We start from the raw sequence: 21226 nt of genomic DNA on the forward strand, positions 1-21226 counted from the left end.
CTCTGTGGGGGCAGAGTGCTGGGAGTCAGCAGCATGCTGGGGAGCTTTCCCAGCATATTGCTCTTCCTTCATGGCAATGGCAATTCTGCCAGAAGGAAAGAGCTCAATATACTCCCTGAAACTCCCCTTGTTGTGGGCATGTTCTTGGGAGTCTTTGCTGCCTCCTGTGGGGTCCCTCTTCATAGCTGCCACCAGATAAGCAGCATACCCCAGGGCATTTTCAGCCACCCACCTAAATGTTTGCCCACGAAATACACCAAACTGGATTTCAAAGAAACCCAACAGGTGCTTTCTGTTAGACAGATCTCCGTGGTGCTCACTTAAACTTTTCCTGGCTTTGTCCAGCACTTTCTCCGGGGGCAGGGATCTTGTGTATGACTTTCCTCTGTTGGCTTCCTTCACCTTTGACGCTTCCACTGTATCCGTCAGATTCAGGCTTCCATCAGCCCGTCTCCTGAAGCGAGGTTCCATCTAAATTAAAAAAAGTGAACTATGTTTACTTATGATCACCTTTTAATGTTGATTTTATATTATGCTTTGTTTGTGTATATATTTTTCTACAGGCTAAAAATGTTGGCTAACATATCAGAATTATCCCAGAGTAAGAGGTAATTTTTCAGATAATTATTATACATTAAAATATAACTTTTGTCCCACCTGAGACAGGGAAGGGAAAGTTCAGTCTATTCTATGTGATCTCCTTTTTAAAGACAAATATTTCACAAATGTGTCTGCTCTATTACAAGTAAAGATCATACATTCAAAATTCTAGAATCAAAATATACTTAAAGTACTAAAAGTATGCATACTATATTATTGCATTATAACAAGTAATGCATTAATGTGTAAGAATCGTTTTAATGTTGCAGCTGGTAAAACTGTAACTTAATATACTTTATATTCTGCTTGGTCGACTAATCTACAAAAATATGAAATACTTTTTTTTATTATAATATTTTACATTGATTAGCTGAATTATTAGCTTGTCTGAACTACAGTTTAATAATTCAAAACAACTTTATATATTTGACACTTTATTTTTATGTTAACATAAAAACACAACTCACTTTACAATATGCTGGCACTAATATGCAATAAATAAATACAATTAAATGCATTAATTCATGCTTAATTCATTCACAGATAATCATGACTTAATATATAACTCATTAAGGACCAAACCATTTATTAATTATTACTGCATTGGCAACAAATGAACATTTTATATGATTCATAGATAAAGAAATCAATAAATTGTTGTTATTAGTTAAATGTGTCATAATGTATCCATTCCTTAATAACATATTATATTAACTAACAGTGTAAAATTATATCAATAATGAATCATTAGATAATAATTTGTAAAGATATCATTATGTTATTACTTTAACTTTACTTGTTGAGGTACATGACTAATTAAAAAAAAATCCATAACCACAATAACATTTTAACAATATGTTAATAGCTCTTTACCTCAACATGTAAAGTCATAACATGATTCCTTTGAAAATCATTAGCTCATGATTAATTAAAGCTGACAACTGGAAGTTGAAGTAAATAGCTTTGGCCACTGTAGTAATTAAAATATACATTTACGTCATTAGTTAATATAATGTTATTAAGGAACTAATACATTAAAGTAAATTTAACTAATAAAATTGTATTTATTAATTTATCTATGAAACATATAGAATGTTTATTAGTTGCTGATGTAGTAATCATTAATTAATAGTTTAAGTTAGTCCTTCATTCGTTTACATTAACTCATGATTATCTGTGCATTCGTTAAGTATAAATTAATGCATATTTGTGCACCAGTATTGTAAGTGTTACTTTTTTATTGATAAAAGATTCACTTACATTGCAAATGTTGGTTAGAAATTAATCGATGACCGTTATCTTCTTCTTCAGCCGTGATCCGCAAGTCTCCGGGGGTTCTTGACGTTATCAATTGTTGTTGATAACTTGTTGTTACTACGGAGAATCACGGATGAGGAACGAGCGCTAATTGGTCAATTTCTTGTTGTTACTGGGTGGAATCACGGTTGCAATACGAGCGCTGATTGGCTAATTGCTTGTTGTTACTGGGGGGAATCACGGTTGCGATACGAGCGCTGATTGGCTACTGCGCGGTTGCTATACGAGCGCCGATTGGCTAAAACATAAATTTCATGGTTGCAGCCGGGAACGTGATTGGCTGTCATAACAAAGAATAACCACGACCTACAGGTGACATGGAGCGCCACTGGCCCACCAATAGTAAAGACCCCTGATTGCTACAGAGTTGTTGGTTTTAGATGTGACAGTGGCAAGCATTGCTGTCTGCTTATTCTCACCTTGTTATCAGTAGGTAAGCCTACCAGTCCACCAGCCCACCAGCCCACCAGCCCACCATCCCCTCCCTGGTGGTCTAGTGGTTAGGATTCGGCGCTCTCACTGCCGCGGCCCGAGTTCGATTCCCGGTCAGGGAAAGCTCTTTTGGCTTCCAATTGTGGACTGCGAATTCAAGCTCTGCTAACAGCTGCGAGAAAGCCAGCTCCAAACCAAAAAAAATGGTGAACACTTGAAAAAAAACCTCCTTCGAGCCAGAGTCGAAGGAGGCAAAAAGAAGCATGCGCTCCCATACCAGGAGTCAAATCCGGGCCGTCTGGGTGAAAACCAGGAATCCTAACCGTTAGACCAACCATCAACCATGAGCAACCATCAAGTCTTAGACAGTGTTCTAGGTTATTACAAGCGGAGTTTTTAGGTCCTATAATTAACACCTCTGTTTTTTCAGAATTTTTCATCAGCATAACAGTGAAAGCTAACACCATGTTTCCTGATGATCTCCCAAGGGTAACATATAAAGCGTGAAGAGTAGCTGCCCTAGTACTGAGCCTTGAGGTACTCCATACTGCACTTGTGATCGATAGGATACATCTTCATTCACTGCTACGAACTGATGGCGGTCATATAAGTACGATTTAAACCATGCTAATGCACTTCCACTGATGCCAACAAAGTGTTCAAGTCTATGCAAAAGAGTGTTGTGGTCAATTGTGTCAAACACAGCACTAAGATCCAATAAAACTAATAGATGATAAGAGCAGATCATTTGTAACTCTAAGGAGAGCAGTCTCAGTACTATGATACGGTCTAAATCCTGACTGGAAATCCTCACATATACCATTTTTCTCTAAGAAGGAATATAATTGTGAGGATACCACCTTTTCTAGTATCTTGGACAGAAAAGGGAGATTCGAGATTGGTCTATAATTAACTAGTTCTTTGGGGTCAAGTTGTGGTTTTTTGATGAGAGGCTTAATAACAGCCAGTTTGAAGGTTTTGGGGACATATCCTAATGACAATGAGGAATTAATAATAGTCAGAAGAGGATCTATGACTTCTGGAAGCACCTCTTTTAGGAGCTTAGATGGTATAGGGTCTAACATAAATGTTGTTGGTTTAGATGATTTAACAAGTTTATACAATTCTTCCTCTCCTATGGTAGAGAATGAGTGGAACTGTTCCTCAGGGGGTCTATAGTGCACTGTCTGATGTGATACTGTAGCTGACGGCTGAATGGTTGCAATTTTATCTCTAATAGTATCGATTTTAGAAGTAAAGTAGTTCATAAAGTCATTACTGCTGTGGTGTTGGGAAATGTCAACACTTGTTGAGGCTTTATTTTTTTTAATTTAGCCACTGTATTGAATAAATACCTGGGGTTATGTTTGTTTTCTTCTAAAAGAGAAGAAAAGTAATCGGATCTAGCAGTCTTTAATGATTTTCTGTAGGATATGTTACTTTACCACCAAGCAATACGAAATACCTCTAGTTTTGTTTTCCTCCAGCTGCGCTCCATTTTTCGGGCTGCTCTCTTTAGGGTGCGAGTATGCTCATTATACCATGGTGTCAAACTGTTTTCCTTAACCTTCCTTAAGCATAAAGGTGCAACTTTATTTAAAGTGCTAGAAAAGAGAGTCCATAGTTTCTGTTACGTCATCAAGTTGTTCTGAGGTTTTGGATATGCTAAGGAATTTGGTTACATCAGGAAGATAACTTAAAAAGCAGTCTTTTGTGTTAGAAGTGATGGTTCTTCCATACTTGTAACAAGAAGTAGAATTTACAATTTTGGCTATATGAAGTTTGCACAGAACAAAATAATGATCTGAGATATCATCACTTGGCTGAATAATTTCAACACCATCAACATCAATTCCATGTGACAGTATTGAATCTAGAGTATGATTTCGACAATGAGTAGGTCCTGAAACGTGTTGTCTAACCCCAATAGAGTTCAGAATGTCTATAAATGCTGATCCCAATGCATCTTTTTCATTATCAACATGGATTTTAAAATCACCAACTATTAAAACTTTATCTGAATCCAGAACTAACTCGGACATCTGAGAAATCCTGAAAACGTTGTTATAAATTGAAGCAACACTTCCACCTTTGCCTTTTAGACGCGGCTCATGTTTATAACAGTGATGTTAGGGGGTGGACTCATTTAAAATAATGTAATCATCAGGTTTTAGCCAGGTTTCTGTCAAACAGAGTACATCTATATTATGATCCTGTGATTGCTGAATTGATACCTTGAACTGGTAATTAAGCTCTTGTCCAGGTGAAAATACTTGTGTCATGCATCTGAAAACACACATTGCAACCGTTATCTAGATGAAAATCTGCCTATCATCGGTCTGTCAAGGTACAAAATTGACATATTGTGAGGTTAATAACGAAAGTGAGACCAATTTTTAATCCGCAAAGTTGCTGATTATTCGCTCGTTCAGTTTAATGGAGATTACAATGTATTCTCAATGTCCAGGTGGCAATTAGTGATAAGGCTTCAAAATGGCAAGCCCGTGACATCAAAACAACATGGCATTACACCCTTCAAAGTAATAAAGCAGTTACAGAGTAGCAATGAAATTGTTCATTCGAAAATCAACTGGCTGCCAGCCTGCAGTTTATTTCCCCTTTAATCGCCGAGCTTGTCGGAGTGCTTGTGAGACGAATGGCAATACCGAAGCATGTCCGTGTCTTCCCTAGACATCGGAATGGGTGTGCAGAATATGTATTTTTTGGAAAAAAAGAAGAATGCCTGAAGATTTGCCTTTTCTTCTGGATTTTGGAGAAGAGAAAAAAAACACATTAGACCAGCGACCTAAGGATTGCCAACACTCCAACCTACAGTCCTCCACTCTACCAGCTGAGCTATCGAAGTGGCAAAGTGTTAGACAGAACCTCGACATATCACGGTCCTGTAGCTCTACTGCTGGCCAAAAAGTCACTTCTGGTGCAGGAAGATGTGCTGGATTTTTGAGGAGGGAAGCAAAAAGAAGCATGCGTTCCCATACCGGGAGTCGAACCCGGGCCGCCTGGGTGAAAACCAGGAATCCTAACCGCTAGACCATATGGGATTTGGACACCTAAAACTGGCCAGTGGCGCACTTTCCATACATGTGGTCAGTGTGGGCGCAGGATCTTGTAGTGGCCTGTTGCTTTAGGTCTGCGACTGTAACAATGTGATAATAATTTGGCAAAACAAGAATTATCCAAAAGGATGGTTTTCTGAATTATATAGTGTTGTATGCATTCAAGGGATCTGTTTTTTTTACTCACCCCGGGGGGTCAGCTTTTTTGGCAGATTCCTGTGATTGCTGAATTGATACCTTGAACTGGTAATTAAGCTCTTGTCCAGGTGAAATAACTTGTGTCATGCATCTGAAAACACACATTGCAACCGTTATCTAGATGAAAATCTGCCTATCATCGGTCTGTCAAGGTACAAAATTGACATTTTGTGAGGTTAATAATGAAAGTGAGACCAATTTTTTATCCGCAAAGTTGCTGATTATTCGCTCGTTCAGTTTAATGCAGATTACAATTTATTCTCAATGTCCAGGTGGCAATTAGTGATAAGGCTTCAAAATGGCAAGCCTGTGACATCAAAACAACATGGCATTACACCCTTCAAAGTAATGAAGCAGTTACAGAGTAGCAATGAAATTGTTCATTCAAAGATCAACTGGCTGCCAGCCTGCAGTTTATTTCCCCTTTAAAAGCCGAGTGCTTGTGAGACGAATGACAATACCGAAGCATGTCCGTGTCTTCCCTAGACATCGGAAAGGGTGTGCAGAATATGTCTTTTTTGGAAAAAAAGAAGAATGCCTGAAGATTTGCCCTTTCTCCTGGATTTTGGAGAAGAGAAAAAACACACAACAAAAAAATAAGCCGGAGAAAAACAAGCACAGAGCGAGCCAGCCAGGAGTCAAACCTAGAATCTTCTGATCCATAGTCTGATCCATAGCGCTATCCATTGCGCCACTGGCCCACCGATAGTAAAGACCCCTGATTGCTACAGACTTGTTGGTTTTAGATGAGACAGTGGCAAGCATTGCTGTCTGCTTATTATCACCTTGTTATCAGGAGGTAAGCCCACCAGCCCCTCCCTGGTGGTCTAGTGGTTAGGATTTGGTGCTCTCACGCAGAGGCCCGGGTTCGATTCCCGGTCAGGGAAAGCTCTTTTGGCTTCCAAATTTGGATTGTGAATTAAAGCTCTGCTTACAGCTGTTAGAAAGCCAGCTACTAAACCAAAAAATGGTGAGCACTTGAAAAAAAGACCTCCTTCGAGCCGGAGTCGAACCCCCGGAAAAGCTCTTTTGGCTTCCAATTGTGGATTGTGAATTAAAGCTCTGCTTACAGCTGTTAGAAAGCCAGGTCCAAACCAAAAAATGGTGAGCACTTGAAAAAAAGACCTCCTTCGAGCCAAAATCGAACCAGCGACCTAAGGATTGCCAACATTCCAACCTAAAGTGCTCCGCTCTACCAGCTGAGCTATCGAAGGGACAAACTGCTAGACAGAACCTCGACATATCACGGTCCTGTAGCTCTACTGCTGGCCAAAAAAGTCACTTCTGTAAGCGTAACATGCTTCGGTATTGCTGTTTTTTTTTTTACTCACCCCGGGGGGTCAGCTTTTTTGGCAGATTCCTGTGATTGCTGAATTGATACCTTGAACTGGTAATTAAGCTCTTGTCCAGGTGAAATAACTTGTGTCATGCATCTGAAAACACACATTGCAACCGTTATCTAGATGAAAATCTGCCTATCATCGGTCTGTCAAGGTACAAAATTGACATTTTGTGAGGTTAATAATGAAAGTGAGACCAATTTTTTATCCGCAAAGTTGCTGATTATTTGCTCGTTCAGTTTAATGCAGATTACAATTTATTCTCAATGTCCAGGTGGCAATTAGTGATAAGGCTTCAAAATGGCAAGCCTGTGACATCAAAACAACATGGCATTACACCCTTCAAAGTAATGAAGCAGTTACAGAGTAGCAATGAAATTGTTCATTCAAAGATCAACTGGCTGCCAGCCTGCAGTTTATTTCCCCTTTAAAAGCCGAGTGCTTGTGAGACGAATGACAATACCGAAGCATGTCCGTGTCTTCCCTAGACATCGGAAAGGGTGTGCAGAATATGTCTTTTTTGGAAAAAAAGAAGAATGCCTGAAGATTTGCCCTTTCTCCTGGATTTTGGAGAAGAGAAAAAACACACAACAAAAAAATAAGCCGGAGAAAAACAAGCACAGAGCGAGCCAGCCAGGAGTCAAACCTAGAATCTTCTGATCCATAGTCAGATCCCTAGCGCTATCCATTGCGCCACTGGCCCACTGATAGTAAAGACCCCTGATTGCTACAGACTTGTTGGTTTTAGATGAGACAGTGGCAAGCATTGCTGTCTGCTTATTATCACCTTGTTATCAGGAGGTAAGCCCACCAGCCCCTCCCTGGTGGTCTAGTGGTTAGGATTTGGTGCTCTCACGCAGAGGCCCGGGTTCGATTCCCGGTCAGGGAAAGCTCTTTTGGCTTCCAAATTTGGATTGTGAATTAAAGCTCTGCTTACAGCTGTTAGAAAGCCAGCTACTAAACCAAAAAATGGTGAGCACTTGAAAAAAAGACCTCCTTCGAGCCGGAGTCGAACCCCCGGAAAAGCTCTTATGGCTTCCAATTGTGGATTGTGAATTAAAGCTCTGCTTACAGCTGTTAGAAAGCCAGGTCCAAACCAAAAAATGGTGAGCACTTGAAAAAAAGACCTCCTTCGAGCCAAAATCGAACCAGCGACCTAAGGATTGCCAACACTCCAACCTAAAGTGCTCCGCTCTACCAGCTGAGCTATCGAAGGGACAAACTGCTAGACAGAACCTCGACATATCACGGTCCTGTAGCTCTACTGCTGGCCAAAAAAGTCACTTCTGTAAGCGTAACATGCTTCGGTATTGCTGTTTTTTTTTTTACTCACCCCGGGGGGTCAGCTTTTTTGGCAGATTCCTGTGATTGCTGAATTGATACCTTGAACTGGTAATTAAGCTCTTGTCCAGGTGAAATAACTTGTGTCATGCATCTGAAAACACACATTGCAACCGTTATCTAGATGAAAATCTGCCTATCATCGGTCTGTCAAGGTACAAAATTGACATTTTGTGAGGTTAATAATGAAAGTGAGACCAATTTTTTATCCGCAAAGTTGCTGATTATTTGCTCGTTCAGTTTAATGCAGATTACAATTTATTCTCAATGTCCAGGTGGCAATTAGTGATAAGGCTTCAAAATGGCAAGCCTGTGACATCAAAACAACATGGCATTACACCCTTCAAAGTAATGAAGCAGTTACAGAGTAGCAATGAAATTGTTCATTCAAAGATCAACTGGCTGCCAGCCTGCAGTTTATTTCCCCTTTAAAAGCCGAGTGCTTGTGAGACGAATGACAATACCGAAGCATGTCCGTGTCTTCCCTAGACATCGGAAAGGGTGTGCAGAATATGTCTTTTTTGGAAAAAAAGAAGAATGCCTGAAGATTTGCCCTTTCTCCTGGATTTTGGAGAAGAGAAAAAACACACAACAAAAAAATAAGCCGGAGAAAAACAAGCACAGAGCGAGCCAGCCAGGAGTCAAACCTAGAATCTTCTGATCCATAGTCAGATCCATAGCGCTATCCATTGCGCCACTGGCCCACCGATAGTAAAGACCCCTGATTGCTACAGACTTGTTGGTTTTAGATGAGACAGTGGCAAGCATTGCTGTCTGCTTATTATCACCTTGTTATCAGGAGGTAAGCCCACCAGCCCCTCCCTGGTGGTCTAGTGGTTAGGATTTGGCGCTCTCACGCAGAGGCCCGGGTTCGATTCCCGGTCAGGGAAAGCTCTTTTGACTTCCAAATTTGGATTGTGAATTAAAGCTCTGCTTACAGCTGTTAGAAAGCCAGCTACTAAACCAAAAAATGGTGAGCACTTGAAAAAAAGACCTCCTTCGAGCCGGAGTCGAACCCCCGGAAAAGCTCTTTTGGCTTCCAATTGTGGTTTGTGAATTAAAGCTCTGCTTACAGCTGTTAGAAAGCCAGGTCCAAACCAAAAAATGGTGAGCACTTGAAAAAAAGACCTCCTTCGAGCCAAAATCGAACCAGCGACCTAAGGATTGCCAACACTCCAACCTAAAGTGCTCCGCTCTACCAGCTGAGCTATCGAAGGGACAAACTGCTAGACAGAACCTCGACATATCACGGTCCTGTAGCTTTACTGCTGGCCAAAAAAGTCACTTCTGTAAGCGTAACATGCTTCGGTATTGCTGTTTTTTTTTTTACTCACCCCGGGGGTTCAATTTATTTGGCCAGATTCCTGTGATTGCTGGATTGATACCTTGAACTGGTAATTAAGCTCTTGTCCAGGTGAAAATACTTTTGTCTTGCATCTGAAAACACACATTGCAACCATTATCTAGATGAAAAACTGCCTATTGTCGGTCTGTCAAGGTACAAAATTGATATATTGTGAGGTTAATAATGAAAGTGAGACGAATTTTTTATCCGCAAAGTTGCTGATTATTCGCTCGTTCAGTTAATTGCAGATTACAATTTATTCTCAATCTCCAGGTGGCAATTAGTGATAAGGCTTCAAAATGGCAAGCCCGTGACATCAAAACCACATGGCATTACACCCTTCAAAGTAATGAAGCAGTTACAGAGTAGCGATGAAATTGTTCATTCAAAAATCAACTGGCTGCCAGCCTGCAGTTTATTTCCCCTTTAATCGCCGAGGTTGTCGGAGTGCTTGTGAGACGAATGACAATACCGAAGCATGTCCGTGTCTTCCCTAGACATCGGAAAGGGTGTGCAGAATATGTCTTTTTTAGAAAAAAAGAAGAATGCCTGAAGATTTGCCTTTTCTTCTGGATTTTGGAGAAGAGAAAAAAAAACACATTCGACCAGCGACCTAAGGATTGCCAACACTCCAACCTACAGTCCTCCGCTCTACCAGCTGAGCTATCGAAGGGGCAAAGTGTTAGACAGAACCTCGATATATCACGGTCCTGTAGCTTTACTGCTGGCCAAAAAGTCACTTCTGGTGCAGGAAGATGTGCTGGATTTTTGAGGAGGGAATCAAAAAGGAGCATGCGTTCCCATACCGGGAGTCAAAACTGGGCCGCCTGGGTGAAATCCAGGAATCCTAAGCGCTAGACCATATGGAATTTGGAAACCTTAAACTGGCCATTGGCTTCTGGCGCACTTTCCATACATGTGGTCAGTGTGGGCGCAGGATCTTGTAGTGGCCTGTTGCTTTAAGTCTGCGACTGTAACAATGTGATAATCATTTGGCAAAACAAGAATTATCCATAAGGATGGTTTTCTGAATTATATAGTGTTGTATGCATTCAAGGGATCTGTTTTTTTTACTCACCCCGGGAGTTCAGTTTATTTGGGCAGATTCCTGTGATTGCTGAATTGATACCTTGAACTGGTATTTAAGCTCTTGTCCAGGTGAAAATACTTGTGTCATGCATCTGAAAACACACATTGCAACCGTTATCTAGATGAAAATCTGACTATCATCGGTCTGTCAAAGTACAAAATTGACATATTGTGAGGTTAATAATGAAAGTGAGACCAATTTTTAATCTGCAAAGTTGCTGATTATTCGCTCGTTCAGTTTAATGCAGATTACAATTTATTCTCAATGTCCAGGTGGCAATTAGTGATAAGGCTTCAAAATGGCAAGCCCGTGACATCAAAACAACATGGCATTACACCCTTCAAAGTAATGAAGCAGTTACAGAGTAGCGATGAAATTGTTCATTCGAAAATCAACTGGCTGCCAGCCTGCAGTTTATTTCCCCTTTAATCGCCGAGCTTGTCGGAGTGCTTGTGAGACGAATGACAATACAGAAGCATGTCCGTGTCTTCCCTAGACATCGGAAAGGTTGTGCAGAATATGTCTTTTTTGGAAAAAAAGAAGAATGCCCGAAGATTTGCCTTTTCTTCTGGATTTTGGAGAAGAAGAAAAAACACAACAACAAAATAAGCTGGAGAAAAACAAGCACAGAGCGAGCCAGCCAGGAGTCAAACCTAGAATCTTCTGATCCGTAGTCAGACACATTATCCATTGCGCCAATGGCCCACCGCTAGTAAAGACCCCTGATTGCTACAGAGTTGTTGGTTTTAGATGAGACAGTGGCAAGCTAAGGATTGCCAACACTCCAACCCACAGTCCTCCACTCTACCAGCTGAGCTATCGAAGGGGCAAAGTGTTAGACAGAACCTCGACGTCTGGTGCAGGAAGATATGCTGGATTTTTGAGGAGGGAAGCAAAAATGAGCATGCGTTCCCATACCGGGAGTCGAACCCAGGCCCCCTGGGTGAAAACCAGGAATCCTAACCACTAGACCATATGGGATTTGGACACCTTAAACCGGCCATTGGCGCACTTTCCATACATGTGGTCAGTGTGGGCGCAGGATCTTGTAGTGGCCTGTTGCTTTAGGTCTGCGACTGTAACAATGTGATAATAATTTGGCAAAACAAGAATTATCCAAAAGGACGGTTTTCTGATTTATATAGTGTTGTATGCATTCAAGGGATCTGTTTTTTTACTCACCCCGGGGGTTCAGTTTTTTTGGGCAGATTCCAGTGAACCTAGAATCTTCTGATCCGTAGTCAGACGCGTTATCCATTGCGCCACTGGCCTCCCTGGTGGTCTAGTGGTTAGGATTCAGCGCTCTCACCGCCGCGGCCCGGGTTTGTTTCCCGGTCAGGGAAAGCTCTTTTGGCTTCCAATTGTGGACTGCGAATTCTAGCTCTGCTAACAGCTGCGAGAAGGCCAGCTCCAAATCAAAAAAATGGTGAGCACTTGAAAAAAAGACCTCCTTCGAGCCGGAGTCGAACCAGCGACCTAAGGATTGCCAACACTCCAACCTACAGTCCTCCACTCTACCAGCTGAGCTATCAAAGGGGCAAAGTGTTAGACAGAACCTCGACATATCACGGTCTTGTAGCTCTACTGCTGGCCAAAAAGTCCCTTCTGGTGCAGGAAGATGTGCTGGATTTTTGAGGAGGGAATCAAAAAGGAGCATGCGTTCCCATACCGGGAGTCAAAACTGGGCCGCCTGGGTGAAATCCAGGAATCCTAAGCGCTAGACCATATGGGATTTGGAAACCTTAAACTGGCCATTGGCTTCTGGCGCACTTTCCATACATGTGGTCAGTGTGGGCGCAGGATCTTGTAGTGGCCTGTTCCTTTAGGTCTGCGACTGTAACAATGTGATAATAATTTGGCAAAACAAGAATTATCCAAAAGGACGGTTTTCTGAATTATAAAGTGTTGTATGCATTCAAGGGATCTGTTTTTTTTTACTCACCCCGGGAGTTCAGTTTATTTGGGCAGATTCCTGTGATTGCTGAACTGATACCTCAAACTGGTAATTAAGCTCTTTTCCAGGTGAAAATACTTGTGTCATCCATTTGAAAACACACACAGCAACCGTTATCTAGAGGAAAAACTGCCTATTGTCACTCTGTCAAGATACAAAAATGACATTGTGAGGGTAACAATGAAAGTGAGACCAATTTGTAATCGGCAAAGTTGCTGATTATTCGCTCCTTCAGTTTAACTCTGTTTACAACTTATTCTAAATGTCCAGGTGACAATTAGTGATAAGGTTTCAAAATGGCAAGCCCATTACATCAAAACCACATGGCATTATACCCTTTAAAGTAATGAAGCAGTTACAGAGTAGCGATGAAATTGTTCATTCGAAAATCAACTGGCTGCCAGCCTGCAGATTATTTCCCCTATAATCGCCGAGCTTGTCGGAGTGCTTGTGAGACGAATGGCAATACCGAAGCATGTCCGTGTCTTCCCTAGACATCGAAAAGGGTGTGCAGAATATGTCTTTTTTGGAAAAAAAGAAGAATGCCTGAAGATTTGCCTTTTCTTCTGGATTTTGGAGAAGAGAAAAAAAACACAACAACAAAATAAGCTGGAGAAAAACAAACACAGAGCGAGCCAGCCTGGAGTCAAACCTAGAATCTTCTGATCCGTAGTCAGACACGTTATCCATTGCGCCACTGGCCCACCAATAGTAAAGACCCCTGATTGCTACAGAGTTGTTGGTTTTAGATGAGACAGTGGCAAGCATTGCTGTCTGCTTATTCTCACCTTGTTTTCAGGAGGTAAGCCCACCAACCCACCAACCCCTCCAACCCCTCCAACCCCTCCCTGGTGGTCTAGTGGTTAGGATTCGGCTCTCTCACTGCTGCCGCCTGGGTTCGATTCCCGGTCAGGGAAAGCTCTTTTGGCTTCCAATTGTGGACTGCGAATTCTAGCTCTGCTAACAGCTGCGAGAAAGCCAGCTCCAAACCAAAAAAATGGTGAGCACTTGAAAAAATGACCTCCGTCGAACCAGCGACCTAAGAATTGCCAACACTCCAACCTACAGTCCTCCGCTCTACCAGCTGAGCTATCAAAGGGGCAAAGTGTTAGACAGAACCTCGACATCTGGTGCAGGAAGATGTGCTGGATTTTTGAGGAGGGAATCAAAAAGGAGCATGCGTTCCCATACCGGGAGTCAAACCTGGGCCGCCTGGGTGAAAACCAGGAATCCTAAGCGCCAGACCATATGGGATTTGGAAACCTTAAACTGGCCATTGGCTTCTGGCGCACTTTCCATACAAGTGGTCAGTGTGGGCGCAGGATCTTGTAGTGGCCTGTTGCTTTAGGTCTGCGACTGTAACAATGTGATAATAATTTGGCAAAACAAGAATTATCCAAAAGGACGGTTTTCTGAATTATATAGTGTTGTATGCATTCAAGGGATCTGTTTTTTTTACTCACCCCGGGAGTTCAGTTTATTTGGGCAGATTCCTGTGATTGCTGAATTGATACCTCGAACTGGTAATTAAGCTCTTTTCCAGGTGAAAATACTTGTGTCATCCATTTGAAAACACACACGACAACCGCTATCTAGAGGAAAAACTGCCTATTGTCACTCTGTCAAGGTACAAAAATGACATTGTGAGGGTAACAATGAAAGTGAGACCAACTTTTAATCGGCAAAGTTGCTGATTATTCGCTCCTTCAGTTTAACTCAGTTTACAACTTATTCTAAATGTCCAGGTGGCAATTAGTGATAAGGCTTCAAAATGGCAAGCCCATGACATCAAAACCACATGGCATTATACCCTTCAAAGTAATGAAGCAGTTACAGAGTAGCGATGAAATTGTTCATTCGAAAATCAACTGGCTGCCAGCCTGCAGTTTATTCCCCCTATAAGCGCCGAGCTTGTCGGAATGCTTGTGAGACGAATGGCAATACCGAAGCATGTCCGTGTCTTCCCTAGACATCGGAAAGGGTGTGCAGAATATGTCTTTTTTTGAAAAAAAGAAGAATGCCTGAAGATTTGCCTTTTCTTCTGGATTTTGGAGAAGAGAAAAAAAACACAACAACAAAATAAGCCGGAGAAAAACAAGCACAGAGCGAGCCAGCCAGGAGTCGAACCTAGAATCTTCTGATCTGTAGTCAGACACATTATCCATTGCGCCACTGGCCCACTAGTAAAGACTCCTGATTGCTACAGAGTTGTTGGTTTTAGATGTGAAAGTGGAAAGCATTGCTGTCTGCTTATTCTCACCTTGTTTTCAGGAGGTAAGCCCACCAGCCCATTAACCCACCAGCCCCTCCCTGGTGGTCTAGTGTTTAGGATTCGGCGCTCTCACCACCGCGGCCCGTGTTCGATTCCCGATCAGGGAAAGCTCTTTTGGCTTCGAATTGTGGACTGCAAATTCAAGCTCTGCTAACAGCTGCAAGAAAGCCAGCTCCAAACCAAAAAAATGGTGAGCACTTGAAAAAAAGACCTCCTTCTAGCCAGAGTCAAACCAGCGACCTAAGGATTGCCAACACTCCAACCTACAGTCCTCCACTCTACCAGCTGAGCTATCGAAGGGGCAAAGTGTTAAACAGAACCTCGACATCTGGTGCAGGAAGATGTACTGGATTTTTGAGGAGGGAAGCAAAAAGGAGCATGAATGAGGCCGATGAGTGTGGTGTCATCTGCAAACTTCAGGAGCTTGACAGAGGGGTCCTTAGATGTGCAATCATTAGTGTACAGGGAGAAGAGCAGTGGGGAGAGAACGCACCCCTGGGGAGCTCCGGTGCTGATTGTATGGGTGCTGGATGTGTATTTTCCCAGCCTCACTAGCTGCTGACTGTCTGTCAGGAAGCTGTTGATCCACTGACAGACGGAGGTGGGCACGGAGAGCTGAGTTAGTTTGGGCAGGAGGAGGTTTGGCATGATCGTGTTAAAAGCCGAGCTGAAGTCCACAAACAGGATCCTCACATAGGTTCCCGGTCTGTCTAGGTGTTGCAGAACATAATGCAGTCCCATGTTTACTGCGTCGTCCACAGACCTGTTTGCTCTGTAGGCAAACTGAAGAGGATCCAGCAAGGGTCCAGTGATGTCCTTCAGGTGGGACAGCACCAGTTTTTCAAATGACTTCATGACTACGGATGTTAAAGCCACAGGCCTGTAGTCATTTAGTCCTGTAATTTTGGGTTTCTTTGGGACGGGGATGATGGTGGAGCGTTTGAAGCATGAAGGGACTTCGCACAGCTCCAGCGATCTGTTGAAGATCTGTGTGAAGATGGGGGCCAGCTGGTCAGCACAGGATTTCAGACAGGCTGGTGTAACACAATCTGGGCCTGGTGCTTTTTTCCTTTTCTGCTTCCGGAAGACCTGGCGCACCGCATCCTCGCTGATCTGTATTGCAGGTGTGGGGGAGAGGGGGGATGCAGGAGGTGTGAATGGTGAGAGTGCTTGATTGGAGAGGTGTTCAGGATGGGTTGCAGGAGCTGAAAATGGTGTGAACGGTTGTGTGGAGAGGCATTCAGGGTTGGTTGCAGGAGTTGTTATTGGTGTGAACGATTGTGTGGAGAGGCGTTCAGGGCAGGTGATGGGTGTTCTTTCAAACCTGCAGTAAACCTCGTTCAGATCGTCTGCCAGTCGTTGATTTTCCACAGTGCTAGGGGGTGGTGTCTTGTAATTGGTGATCTTCTTTAGACTTTTCCACACTGTTGCTGAGTCGTTCGAAGTGAACTGAGTCCAATTTGGCAAAACAATAATTATCCAAAAGTACGGTTTTCTGAATTACAGTTTTTTACAATCACTTTGTTACTATTTTCAGAACCTTGATTTCATTTTTCACAACTCTAGACACAAAACTCACAACCAATGATCAAAATGCACATTTTTCAAAACTCTAACCCTTTTCTCAATTGCTTGGATACAATACACATAAAACTTAGATCATTTGTTCATTCAACAAAAATCACCAGTTCAATATGACACAACTTAACATCAAAGTGCTACTATTTCAAAAGGCAATCCACACATTACATTTCAAATGAGTGTCTATTCATTTCCTTACAATGATCTAACTATCAATTGATACAACTGCTCAAAATGATAAGTAACTGTTGCATTACTCTTAGTATGGAAACACACAAACAATCTTCCATGTTTACTGTAAATCATGAACGTTTCAAGATAACGAGATTCATTGTCACCAATTAGCGCGGAGCATGAACCAATTAGACTACAATATCCATGGATGTAGCCTAATATTTTATCATAATGCTTCATCAGACACTGTGTCTATGGCCCCAAATACTGTACCACCTTTTCAGACTATTTACAGGATTGACAGTACTTTTGTGACCAGGCCGAATAGTGGAGGCAGAGGCAACTTTCTAACTGACCAACAAGAGCAGGCTGTGGTTGATTTGGTTCGGGCCGGAAATGATATTCGCCTTACAGAAATTCGCCAGCATATCTTGGACAATGAAGACATGTTCAACAATGTGGGATCCATAAGTTTGCCAACTATTGCACGCATACTGAAAAGGCTCCAGGTATCTATAAAACAACTATACCGTGTGCCTTTCGAAAGAAATGCAGACAGAGTGAAGCAAATAAGGACTGAGTATGTTCAGGTAAGTTCTGTTTCAAGATGGCTGTTGTAAAAACATTCCCAAAAATTCTACATTGTACAGTAATCTCTAAATCTCTTTCTAAAATGTACTTTCAGAGGGTGATGGAGCTGGATGCTGATGATGACCATCACAAATTCATATATTTGGATGAGGCAGGTTTTAATCTGGCCAAGACAAGGAGGAGAGGTCGGAATTTCATTGGCCAGCGGGAAACCATCCAAGTACCTGGACAACGTGCGGCTAACATTACCATGTGTGCGGCTATATCAGAAGATGGTGTGGTGGGTTTCAATTTCATAGCTAATTATTTTTGCTTTGATTCAAATAAACCTATGTTGTAATTGTACAGTACTGTAGTGTTTTGCATCAATATATTACAAACTTTGTTCAATGATTCCACTGTGTCTGTAGTATTCTCTCTACTACTGCAGTACTTTTACAGAGATGTATTTACTGTACATGTAGTACCATAATCAAACCTGTATCACCTATTTTGTTCTACAATATTTAATGATTGTACGAACAATGAAACTATCGGTTGCTTGTGTGTGGGTGATCTATAGTTATGTTTCAATGGTATTTCACAGTAAAGTTGTGTTTTGAACCAATGATTGTGCAAGTGCAAGATTTCTTTAAAGATTTGAATGCGCAAGGCAATGTTTTGAACATTAGACAGCCTGTGTTACAAGTGATAACCCTTTTGAGTTTTGTGTCTAGAGTTGTGAAAAATGACATCAAGGTTCTGAAAATAGTAGCAAAGTGATTGTAAAAAACTGTATATAGTGTTGTATATAGTGTTGTACTCACCGCCGCGGCCCGGGTTCGATTCCCGGTCAGGGAAAGCTCTTTTGGCTTCCAATTGTGGACTACGAATTCAAGCTCTGCTAACAGCTGCGAGAAAGCCAGCTCCAAACCAAAAAAATGGTGAGCACTTGAAAAAAAGACCTCCTTCGAGCCAGCAACCTAAGGATTGCCAACACTCCAACCTACAGTCCTCCGCTCTACCAGCTGAGCTATCGAAGGGGCAAAGTGTTAGACAGAACCTCGACATATCACGGTCTTGTAGCTCTACTGCTGGGCAAAAAGTCACTTCTGGTGCAGGAAGATGTGCTGGATTTTTGAGGAGGGAATCAAAAAGGAGCATGCATTCCCATACCGGGAGTCAAAGCTGGGCCGCCTGGGTGAAAACCAGGAATCCTAAGCGCTAGACCATATGGAATTTGGAAACCTTGAACTGACCATTGGCTTCTGGCGCACTTTACATACATGTGGTCAGTGTGGGCGCAGGATCTTGTAGTGGCCTGTTGCTTTAGGTCTGCGACTGTAACAATGTGATAACAATTTGGCAAAACAAGAATTATCCATAAGGACGGTTTTCTGAATTATATAGTGTTGTATGCATTCAAGGGATCTGTTTTTTTTACTCACCCCGGGAGTTCAGTTTATTTGGGCAGATTCCTGTGATTGCTGAATTGATACCTTGAACTGGTAATTAAGCTCTTGTCCAGGTGAAAATACTTGTGTCATGCATCTGAAAACACACATTGCAACCGTTATCTAGATGAAAATCTGACTATCATCGGTCTGTCAAAGTACAAAATTGACATATTGTGAGGTTAATAATGAAAGTGAGACCAATTTTTAATCTGCAAAGTTGCTGATTATTCGCTCGTTCAGTTTAATGCAGATTACAATTTATTCTCAATGTCCAGGTTGCAATTATTGATAAGGCTTCAAAATGGCAAGCCCGTGACATCAAAACAACATGGCATTACACCCTTCAAAGTAATGAAGCAGTTACAGAGTAGCGATGAAATTGTTCATTCGAAAATCAACTGGCTGCCAGCCTGCAGTTTATTTCCCCTTTAATCGCCGAGCTTGTCGGAGTGCTTGTGAGACGAATGACAATACCGAAGCATGTCCGTGTCTTCCCTAGACATCGGAAAGGGTGTGCAGAATATGTCTTTTTTGGAAAAAAAGAAGAATGCCTGAAGATTTGCGTTTTCTTCTGGATTTTGGAGAAGAAAAAAAAAACACAACAACAAAATAAGCTGGAGAAAAACAAGCACAGAGCGAGCCAGCCAGGAGTCAAACCTAGAATCTTCTGATACGTAGTCAGACACATTATCCATTGCGCCAATGGCCCACCGCTAGTAAAGACCCCTGCTTGCTACAGAGTTGTTGGTTTTAGATGAGACAGTGGCAAGCTAAGGATTGCCAACACTCCAACCTACAGTCCTCCACTCTACCAGCTGAGCTATCGAAGGGGAAAAGTGTTAGACAGAACCTCGACGTCTGGTGCAGGAAGATGTGCTGGATTTTTGAGGAGGGAAGCAAAAAGGAGCATGCGTTCCCATACCGGGAGTCAAACCTGGGCCGCCTGGGTGAAAACCAGGAATCCTAAGCGCCAGACCATATGGGATTTGGAAACCTTAAACTGGCCATTGGTTTCTGGCGCACTTTCCATACATGTGGTCAGTGTGGGCGCAGGATCTTGTAGTGGCCTGTTGCTTTAGGTCTGCGACTGTAACAATGTGATAATAATTTGGCAAAACAAGAATTATCCAAAAGGACGGTTTTCTGAATTATATAGTGTTGTATGCATTCAAGGGATCTGTTTTTTTTTACTCACCCCGGGAGTTCAGTTAATTTGGGCAGATTCCTGCGATTGCTGAAATGATACCTCGAACTGGTAATTAAGCTCTTTTCCAGGTGAAAATACTTGTGTCATCCATTTGAAAACACACACGACAACCGCTATCTAGAGGAAAAACTGCCTATTGTCACTCTGTCAAGGTACAAAAATGACATTGTGAGGGTAACAATGAAAGTGAGACCAACTTTTAATCGGCAAAGTTGCTGATTATTCGCTCCTTCAGTTTAACTCAGTTTACAACTTATTCTAAATGTCCAGGTGGCAATTAGTGATAAGGCTTCAAAATGGCAAGCCCATGACATCAAAACCACATGGCATTATACCCTTCAAAGTAATGAAGCAGTTACAGAGTAGCGATGAAATGGTGCATTTGAAAATCAACTGGCTGCCAGCCTGCAGTTTATTTCCCCTATAAGCGCCGAGCTTGTCGGAATGCTTGTGAGACGAATGGCAATACCGAAGCATGTCCGTGTCTTCCCTAGACATCGGAAAGGGTGTGCAGAATATGTCTTTTTTTGAAAAAAAGAAGAATGCCTGAAGATTTGCCTTTTCTTCTGGATTTTGGAGAAGAGAAAAAAAACAGAACAACAAAATAAGCCGGAGAAATACAAGCACAGAGCAAGCCAGCCAGGAGTCGAACCTAGAATCTTCTGATCCGTAGTCAGACGCGTTATCCATTGCACCACTGGCCCACCAATAGTAAAGACTCCTGATTGCTACAGAGTTGTTGGTTTTAGATGTGAAAGTGGCAAGCATTGCTGTCTGCTTATTCTCACCTTGTTTTCAGGAGGTAAGCCCACCAGCCCATTAACCCACCAGCCCCTCCCTGGTGGTCTAGTGGTTAGGATTCGGCGCTCTCACCACCGCGGCCCGTGTTCGATTCCCGATCAGGGAAAGCTCTTTTGGCTTCCAATTGTGGACTGCAAATTCAAGCTCTGCTAACAGCTGCAAGAAAGCCAGCTCCAAACCAAAAAAATGGTGAGCACTTGAAAAAAAGACCTCCTTCGAGCCAGAGTCGAACCAGCGACCTAAGGACTGCCAACACTCCAACCTACAGTCCTCCACTCTACCAGCTGAGCTAACGAAGGGGCGAAGTTTTAGACAGAACCTCGACATCTGGTGCAGGAAGATGTACTGGATTTTTGAGGAGGGAAGCAAAAAGGAGCATACGTTCCCATACCGGGAGTCAAACCCGGGCCGCCTGTGTGAAAACCAGGAATCCTAACCGCTAGACCATATGGGATTTGGACACCTTAAAC

The 21226-nt window shown here is 42.3% G+C and overlaps 8 non-coding genes across 8 annotated transcripts; 4 read left to right on the plus strand and 4 right to left on the minus strand.

The window, feature by feature from the left end:
* The first annotated feature begins 2399 nt into the window (after positions 1 to 2399).
* trnae-cuc (transfer RNA glutamic acid (anticodon CUC)) lies at positions 2400 to 2471 on the plus strand. Its single transcript has one exon. It is a non-coding gene; the product is annotated as a tRNA-Glu (tRNA).
* A 2868-nt stretch (positions 2472 to 5339) lies between these two features.
* Positions 5340 to 5411, minus strand: trnae-uuc (transfer RNA glutamic acid (anticodon UUC)). Its single transcript has one exon. It is a non-coding gene; the product is annotated as a tRNA-Glu (tRNA).
* Positions 5412 to 6440: 1029 nt separating this feature from the next.
* On the plus strand, positions 6441 to 6511 carry trnar-ucu (transfer RNA arginine (anticodon UCU)). The gene has a single exon. It is a non-coding gene; the product is annotated as a tRNA-Arg (tRNA).
* A 1271-nt stretch (positions 6512 to 7782) lies between these two features.
* Positions 7783 to 7853, plus strand: trnar-ucu (transfer RNA arginine (anticodon UCU)). The gene has a single exon. It is a non-coding gene; the product is annotated as a tRNA-Arg (tRNA).
* Positions 7854 to 11649: 3796 nt separating this feature from the next.
* trnae-uuc (transfer RNA glutamic acid (anticodon UUC)) lies at positions 11650 to 11721 on the minus strand. The gene has a single exon. It is a non-coding gene; the product is annotated as a tRNA-Glu (tRNA).
* A 467-nt stretch (positions 11722 to 12188) lies between these two features.
* On the minus strand, positions 12189 to 12276 carry trnay-gua (transfer RNA tyrosine (anticodon GUA)). The gene is given in 2 exon segments: positions 12189 to 12224; positions 12240 to 12276. It is a non-coding gene; the product is annotated as a tRNA-Tyr (tRNA).
* A 1263-nt stretch (positions 12277 to 13539) lies between these two features.
* On the plus strand, positions 13540 to 13611 carry trnae-cuc (transfer RNA glutamic acid (anticodon CUC)). Its single transcript has one exon. It is a non-coding gene; the product is annotated as a tRNA-Glu (tRNA).
* A 1189-nt stretch (positions 13612 to 14800) lies between these two features.
* On the minus strand, positions 14801 to 14873 carry trnac-aca (transfer RNA cysteine (anticodon ACA)). Its single transcript has one exon. It is a non-coding gene; the product is annotated as a tRNA-Cys (tRNA).
* Positions 14874 to 21226: the final 6353 nt, after the last annotated feature.

The sequence above is a fragment of the Carassius carassius genome, chromosome 38 (genome assembly GCF_963082965.1).
Source record: "Carassius carassius chromosome 38, fCarCar2.1, whole genome shotgun sequence".
Taxonomy (NCBI): domain Eukaryota; kingdom Metazoa; phylum Chordata; class Actinopteri; order Cypriniformes; family Cyprinidae; genus Carassius; species Carassius carassius.